Source organism: Canis lupus, chromosome 1, assembly GCF_048164855.1.
Source record: "Canis lupus baileyi chromosome 1, mCanLup2.hap1, whole genome shotgun sequence".
NCBI classification, from domain to species: Eukaryota; Metazoa; Chordata; class Mammalia; order Carnivora; family Canidae; genus Canis; species Canis lupus.
The window spans coordinates 87,543,908-87,552,499 of NC_132838.1; the positions used below are offsets into that span (position 1 = coordinate 87,543,908).

An 8,592-nucleotide genomic window follows, 5' to 3' on the forward strand; every position below is an offset into this window, starting at 1 on the left:
ATTCTATGTTATTTATTGCATAATTTTATACCTACTTTGTATTTTTTTTCACATCATTGTTCACATATCACTTTATGTATCTGAGTAGAAAAAAAAATCCTAAATGAATTTCTGGCCATGAAGTATCTAGATGACTCTACTTGGAAATAGTTTCAGGTGATATAAAGGAAGATACAGATCATGTAGACATAGAGTCCGTTACTATCCCTGGTTTGTTCCTAAGCAGATTATCTGTATAAGCTATATGGAGATAGAAATGCCACATTAAAAAAAATAGGTGTTGTATGTATGTATTCTTGCTCATATACTCTTTTTTAAAAGATTTTATTTATTTGAGAGAGATGGAGAGAGAGAAATCATAGGTGGGGGAGAGATGCAGAGATAGAGGGAGAAGCAGACTCCCCACTGTGCAGGGAGCCCAATGCGGGGCTCGATCCTAGGAGCCCAGGATCATGACCTGAACCAAAGGCAGACACTTAACTGACAGAGCCACCCAGGTACCTCTTGTACATATGCTCTTATATAGCATGTTTAGAGTTATGAAATACTTCTCCAAAACTAATTTTATATTATATAAAAACTATGCATATATTTAAGCTAATGTTCATATACATAATATAACCTACATAACTATATACATTTTATATGTGTATGTCCACACATACGCATACATACACAGTGATTTGCAAGTGTGCCTTCATATTTGAGGTTGTCTTCTACTCTGGTATGCAGCCTGGATCATTTTTCAGAGAGAGAATTTACTAGAGAAAGAGTAGAGCAATGTATCAGAAGCTCCAGTTTCCATTACACCTCTTCCCACTCTCTTTCCACCTCCTTTCTTTTGGATTTTATCATCTGGTTTCAATGCACAAGTACAAATCCAAGTTTGGATGGAGTGACTCTTAAAATCAAAAGAGCATGAAGACTCTTTCAAAGCGAGAAACACTGGGTGTAATGGTGGTATAGAATTTTAGAGCCGAAAATGAAATCCCCAAAATCTACCTGCTAATTATGTCACCTTAGATGAATTAAGAATGAGGAAATCTCATTATGCCTTTGAAATTCTGCTGCTTATATCCAGAAATGTCAGTTGGCTTTTCAGTTAGCACGGACAATTTTGGACTTTCTAAAATTAAGTACTAGTAGTTAGCTCCAATCTAGAACCAGAGAGAAACATTGTTGATATATTTGGAAACATTTGGGTAACCAAGTAACTATAGCTTAATTTATATAATAAACTATTATTAGATTACATATATAGATTACCTTGGCTTCCAAAGATATTTTATGTCAATCTTTAAAATATGATTTTGTACATTTTAGGATACGTCAAATCCATTCAGAATTCTCTGTATTTCTGTTCCCACTTTGTAGAATACAGTTCCTCCCTTGCTGTCTGTAGAAGTCCCACTCAGTGTCCAAAATCTGTTTGAACAGCTTCCATCCCAAAATCCATTTTCCCTTTTTTGGTATAACCAAGTGTTCTATCCTCTGTATAATTTGGGTTCCCACATGCTTTCCTCTACCAGTGTTTGTCTTGTCTTCCACAATAGTCTGTGGAGTCACTGTAACCTGACAGGTGTAGCCATATTCTCATTGTTGACAAGAGCTCACTGACAGTTTTTTGTCAGCTTTCCATTTCTAGCACTTAGACCAATATGAAGCACAATGGAGACACATGGTAAACACTTGATTAGAAAATGAATACCCATGTAAAAGTTAAAGCAGATGGACTGCCATAGATGCAGTTTCTTTGTGTCAACATATGAATCCAAGGAACATCATGTTCACATTTTTTGAGCTTTTTAAATATTTGTGCTTCTAGTACTTATTTGCTTTGTATGCATGCAGACTGTAATTTTCAAAATACAATTACACCATGTACTAACCCTGAAGTCATTTATTAGTTATAAGTGTTTTCCTAGTCTTTATACCCAGTAGAATTGGCCTGAACACTCAGCAGCCTATGTTTAAAATCTACTTTGCTGATTAAAAAAAAGGAAATGAGCTTGCACTTACTTGCTTGCTCTCCCCAAAACCTTATCAATCCATGTACGTTTACTTTACTAAAGAATGTACTCAGTCATGCAGTGAGGTGCAAATGTATTGAGGCACCACCATGTGCAATTCATTGCTGGATCCTATGGGAGTACAGAGACCAGTAAAATAGGCTTTTTCCTCCAGGAGTCCAAAGGGTGATCACAGAACAGATATAACTGCAAATAATGTTTTTTTTTTTTTTAAAGGAACCCTGACATACATGCTCAGTTGTTGTGAACAAAGGAAGTGGTAGGAAAAGGCATTTGAATCAAGTTTTGAAGTATACGGTGTAAGCATTGCACAGTATAAGTGGTATAGAGAAAGGAACTTTCAAAACAAAGATGTGTCTTAGTCATAGGATGAAAACAGGAAGGTTAAAAGTTTTGGTTTTGGCATGGATGGAATGTGGGAGTAGAGATGGGGTATGTGATAAGGCTGCAAAATCAGATTTGGATCAAAAGTTCTTGGAGAGAGGTGAGAACCTTGGTTTAATATCCCAGGCAGGGGTGCCTGGGTGACTCAGGGGTTCAGCATCTGCCTTTGGCTCAAGTCATGATCTCAGGGTCCTGGGATCGAGTCCCACATCAGGCTCGCCACAGGGAGCCTGCTTCTCCCTCTGCCTATGTCTCTGCCTCTCTCTCTGTGTCTCTCGTGAATGAATGAATGAATGAATGAATGAATGAATGAATAAATAAATAAATAAATAAAATCTTAAAAAAAGTATATTGCAGGCAGATAATGAAAGTTTTTGAGGAAAAGAAAAGAAGAAATAAGCCATGGTGTTCAGAAATTTTCAAGAATCCGACATCAGAGTTAATAGCCAGTGAATTGATAAGTAGGAGGAAATTTGGTAATTTCATAAGGAAAAGAAATGTTCAGACATGACTTTTCTTCCCATAAGGCTGAGACTGCAGAAAAGCGTGTGAAGTGAATAGGGTGTAAATTTAAAGGACACACTCATTCTGCTGGTCATGCAAGTGTGTGAAATGGTACCTCACTCAAATTAGCCTAGCCTAGGCTCTGCCTAGAATATTAAGTTAGTATCACTATAATAGATATTTGTAACTTTTCCTGAGTACTCTGACAGTGGTCAATTGGATTCTTTGCTGGGCCACCATTTTCAATTTCTGTAAGGGGAGAGGAAGGCTAATTCACATAGAAATGTAGCACTGCAATGAGATAGTACGGTCAACTAGGCCAGTTAGAGAAAGAAGACTTGAGTCTTTCTGAGGCCAACGCTCTCACTTATCCTGACAGGATTTGCAAAATGATGCTCAGGTCTTCATCACTTCAACCTAGCTTAGATTTTTGGTTTGAGGTAGAGAAAGGACATCTCTGCCTGGTGATGAGCACCTAACTCAGAATGAGTTTGTCAGTGGTCCGTTATGATAGTTCAGACTTGCCACTCATGTTTAAGGTTGCTGAGAAGAGGGGAAAAAATGATAAAGAATCTCTATTTTTTTTAAACCAAGAAGTAGGTGTCCTAGAACACTTTCTCATTCATTGACAAGATCTCTTCATGTTATTACTAACTCATCATTTAAAGCCTACAGGAAGCCATGTACAATCCACAGGTTCTTAGAGCAGTTTCTTTTATGAATATGCTGTGGGGTCCATTGTTAAAATTAGTGTACACCCTCTATGCCTAATCCAATCAAGAATATCTACTTAACTACTGTCAGCCAGCCTGTCACCCATGAGAAATAAAAGAGATATTCAGGAAGCACCTATCACAACATTAGGACATGGTAGGCCTTCAGTCAAATACTGATTTGCATTCTTTTTTCAAGAATCTTTTTCCCCTATAGAATTACTTTCTTTCACATAGACTGGGTCCATATCACTGTATTTCAAGATTCCTCTGCTAAGATAATTCATTCTTTGAATATCCTATGCCAGATAATTGACTCGTTTTAATACATATCTTCCACTTCAAAGGAAAAATATGATTACAATTTTTATATTTATGATATATATCTGTATATATACACACATGTCTATCTATGTATATGTATATACGTACAGATATACTAAATACACACATATAAAGAATATATGTTGGGCAGCTCTTTCTGCCCACAGGTCCTGCCCCTGTGCTTTAATAAAGCCACCTTTTTTGCACCAAAAAAACAGAATATATGTTGTATATGCCAGTTGTTGTATATATACTACACTGGTATAGTACATATATAATTGGTATGTTGCACTGTATGTGTAAATATGTATATACATACATGTGTACCCTTCAATGTACAGGTCTAGTAATTTCAAAAACAAATAATGTGTAAAGTAATTGTCATTAAAAATAAAGGCTACGTTTCTCCTTCATACTTTCTAATCCATTGAAAACAATCAGTGTGCAGTCAGAGGGTTGTGGTGTTTACAGTTTCAGAGTATGTGACTCTTAAGATTAGCTCACCCAATAAAATGCAGAGGCAAGACAGAAGATGGGAAATAACATGAGCTTTGATTCAGTATGGCTTGGGTTTCAATTTCCCATCTACCAACCTTGTGACCTTGATCAGGTTGCTTGTCTTTCTGAACATTTGTTTCAGATATTAAATTGTTTCTCTGTGATGCTGTAAGTATTAGATGAGATGATATACATAAATCATCTAGCGTAGTTCCTGATCCATGGTACGGACTCAATAAATGGTAACTATTATTACCAGACTGACATTGATTACAATTTTATGAAATTATTTCCAACTCACACAATCACTCAGCCACTTCAATCCCTGTATTTTCCAAGGGATTTGCTTGGGATTCAGACTCATACCTCTTTTAAGTGTTCATTAGGTTCTGTGAAATGCATTACCTGTCATATTGTATCATCTAAATGAAGGCTATTCTTCAGAACACACACATAGAGCTATTTGAAAATTTCCCCTATTCAGGACAAGCTAGAAATTTCCGTGTGAAATTTCCATATAAAGACTTTTTCAAATTGTCTTCCTTGATTTTATTTGCCCTATTCCTGCCTTTATAATCCCTTCCTGTCATCCCAAAGTCTCTTACAATAGAAGTAAAATTTAGCACCTTGTGTTTTTATATGACTTTTCTTTACCACCATAGAGATACTATTCCCATTAAAACTGCTATCCGTGCTTACATTATTAACCTGTGCACTTCTTTTTCTTGACACGGGTCATTGTAATTTCAATAACAAACTATTCCCTCTCTCTTGATTTGACAGGGGATCAGGCCTGTAAAATCACATAATCCACTAACAATAGAATAGTAGGCCATTAGAGCGGGAAGGCATCACACAGAGTATTTGCAGCTCCCTTTGTCTTTATACAGAGGATGAACGGGAAGTTCTGAGAAGTTAAGGCACCTTGTGAACTATCATTCAGTAGTGTCTCTGACTTATGTCTTGAAACCAAACATAAATTTCTTTCATCTAGAATGAAGTGGTAATGCAACTTTAACTTACCTTATACCTGCCCTCTCTTTGCTCCTTATGATAATAGGTATTATATAAGGAGACATTGTGGAACAGTAAACTTATACAGCCTTATTAATAAGATGACGTTTCATTAATGTTAAGAAAGTTGGCAACATTTTCATGGTTTCCTAACTTTTATTTTCAACATCAGCTATTTGGCCCTCTTTTAGGAAGTGAGCGTTCATAATTAAATCCAAAGCACCCACAAGATTATCAGTAAATATCAAGGGAATTACCATCAGTACATTTGATATATTTCCATGATCCTTGAGATTGGTACTGGAGTTAGTTGACAGTACACAACTATTAACTGAACACATAATCACCTAACTGGTATTTTAGGGACGCCATTATATGTAAATATTTGTTGCCAGTTAGGTGAACTTTTCCTGCTTTCTTTCCAACAGGATTTATTTTAAAAATAAATTGATATTATATCTGTACGGGGACATGCAGTTCTGCTAGTAGAAAAGTAAAAGATTGATGGATAGGCAGATGTGGCTTTTATCTTATTTGGAGTCATCCTAAATTGTAAATCAGGATGGCAGTATAGCTAAGGAAAGAGCCAGAATAAAAGACAGATGTTTACACGCTCTCATTATAACTGCTTAATACCAAATCAAGACTCTGTGAGATTGGAAAAACCACCAGTAATCGTTTCAGAAATATCTTACAAAGCATGTAGTTAAGTCTCTTCTAAGTGGTCCTCTGAGTGTGTGCATTGTGTGTGTGTATGTGTTTTCAAATAACATAAATCATTTTCATCTAGTTATTATACAAAAGACTCTTCTCAATGAAAGCTTTTATATTAGGCTCAAGTTGCTTTCTTAGCGATGCTGTACAAATCCTCAGTAAACAACCTTTGTCTCAGCACCTTACATATCTTTCCCTGATAACCCCAAGACACTTAAAAACTTCTATTTTGGGGGGAGGACGCCTGGGTGGCTCAGCAGTTAAGCATCTGCCTTCAGTTCAAGGCGTGATCTTGGAGTCCTGGGATCAAGTCTTGCATCAGGCTCCCTTCAGGGAGCCAGCTTCTCCCTCTGCCTATGTCTCTGCCTGTGTGTGTGTGTGTGTGTGTGTGTGTGTGTGTGTCTGTCTCATGAATAAATAAATAACTTTTTTAAAAACTTTTTTTCCCCATTTTTGAACCTTTATATATTAACATTAATTAAAGCACTTTTATGTGCTGGGCACTATTCTAAACATTCAGTCCTTTCAACAGTCACTAAGGGGAGCTGCTCTTATTAGACTCTTTTACAGGATGAGAACTCTAAAAGAGGACAACTTGTCCAAAAACACACAGCTAGTGAGGGATAAGCCATGAATGCAATCTAGGCATGATCCTCTTTGAGAGCCCACCTTCCAAATCACTCCCATAGATCACCTTGCATGTTCACTATTAATTACCATTCTGGGTGATTATATCTTTCCAGGTGGTTTTTAAAATACATTACAGGCATTGTTCCCCTTTATACCCTTGAAGGCACAGAAAATTTGGGTTTGATAAAAATCAGTTGGGGTTCATATCTGGGAAGATGAGGGTAGAGGTCATGAGATCAGAGCTGGAAGCAATAGTCCTGTCTCCAACAAACCCAGCGTCTCCATCCTGTCCCCTCAACTTCTCTCTGGTCTTTCCTTCTCAGGTACCTGATTGACTCCACAGTGCATTTGCAGAAGGGGTTTAGAATTAGCATCCCTGTGAGAGGAGGAACTATAGGTACTTTCCTGCCAGCTACATAATTTGCTAGGCCTAGTGCAAAATAAAAACATGGGCTCCTTACTCAAAACACAGGTAAAAGTTTGGTCCTTTCTTCTGTGGTCTCTTTCACCTGGTCACGTGATTTTTTATTTGCTATTTGATGCTGCACTCTCTCAGTCATGGGGATACTCACTGGGTGAATGCACTGGGGCCCCCTGAAGGAGAGGGAATGGGGACGATTGCCAAGTGGAGTTGAGATTGGGGATGACCAAGAATCTGACCCAAGTGTGAGATGGCAACTGTAGCTTAGCCTAGGCTCCAAAGCCCCAGAGAACCCTCCATTGTCCCATTGAACCTCACAGAATACAAATTCAAAATAAAATCACTAAGAATTTCAAGATAGCAACTGCAGAGTATTAAACCCCAAGAGCAGATCCCCTTCTGAGTAGGGGGCCCGAGCAACTACATTGCTTGCAGGTCTATGAAGCTGGTTCTTAATACATATTTATTTGGTTTGGCTTCTTAGAGTTGACAGAAAGTATGTCTGAAGCCCCCCCACAAGCTACTTCTTGCTTCTGCCACTTGGGGTGATGGCATCCTTTGAGGTGGTGGTGATTATCTTCTCCAAATGACTAGATTGCAAACTTTAGAGGGCAGTCTCTTCTATGTCCTTAGAAACACTCGTAAGGCAAGCAGAGAACCATGAGAGTCCATTTCAGGGTGGACCAGCTTTCCTAATCTGACAGGAGGAAGACTTGGCTCTGTGATGGCAGAGTCTTCAGGGCCAGTTGGGCCACTGAAGAAAGAAGCAGAACAGGGAGCAGCTGAGTGCAATTTGCATAAGCAAGGCCTACACTCCTTTGGGAAGACTCAAGTGCTTTTTTTTTTTTAAGGTTTTTTATTTATTTATTTGTGAGAGACACACACAGAGAGAGAGGCGGAGACACAGGCAGAGGGAGAAGCAGGCTCCCTGCGGGGAGTCCGATGCAGGACTCCATCCCAGGACCTCGGGATCACGCCCTGAGCTGGAGGCAGACGCTCAACCGTTGAGCCACCCAGGCACCCCTCAAGTGCATTTTAAATAAAGAACAATTTACTTTCCAGCTCATCTCTGAATGTTACAGTTCTGAATGTGCAAACTGGAAGGGACTGTATTTCTGTATTTCTGCCCACTCAGGCCCTTGAGCCAAGAGGAGGCCTGGATTGGTGACGTGACTCACTGAGGCCACACTGTGATCTAGCTTTCCTTTGGCCTCGTCTTCATCACAGCACACCTTTCCCCAGAACTTGGCACAAGTTCCCTGGGACAGAAGCCACATCAAGGAGACTGGGGGGAGTGGCACCCTCACAGTCAGCTCTTCACTCCAAACTCCAACCAGTTGGTGTCACAGAGGACACAGGT

General features: G+C 38.7%; 1 protein-coding gene across 10 annotated transcripts in view; it reads left to right on the top strand.

Annotated features, from left to right (window-relative positions):
* Window positions 1-8,592, top strand: part of TRPM3 (transient receptor potential cation channel subfamily M member 3) — a 493,501-nt gene that overhangs the window by 31,133 nt on the left and 453,776 nt on the right. The window lies entirely within an intron of this gene.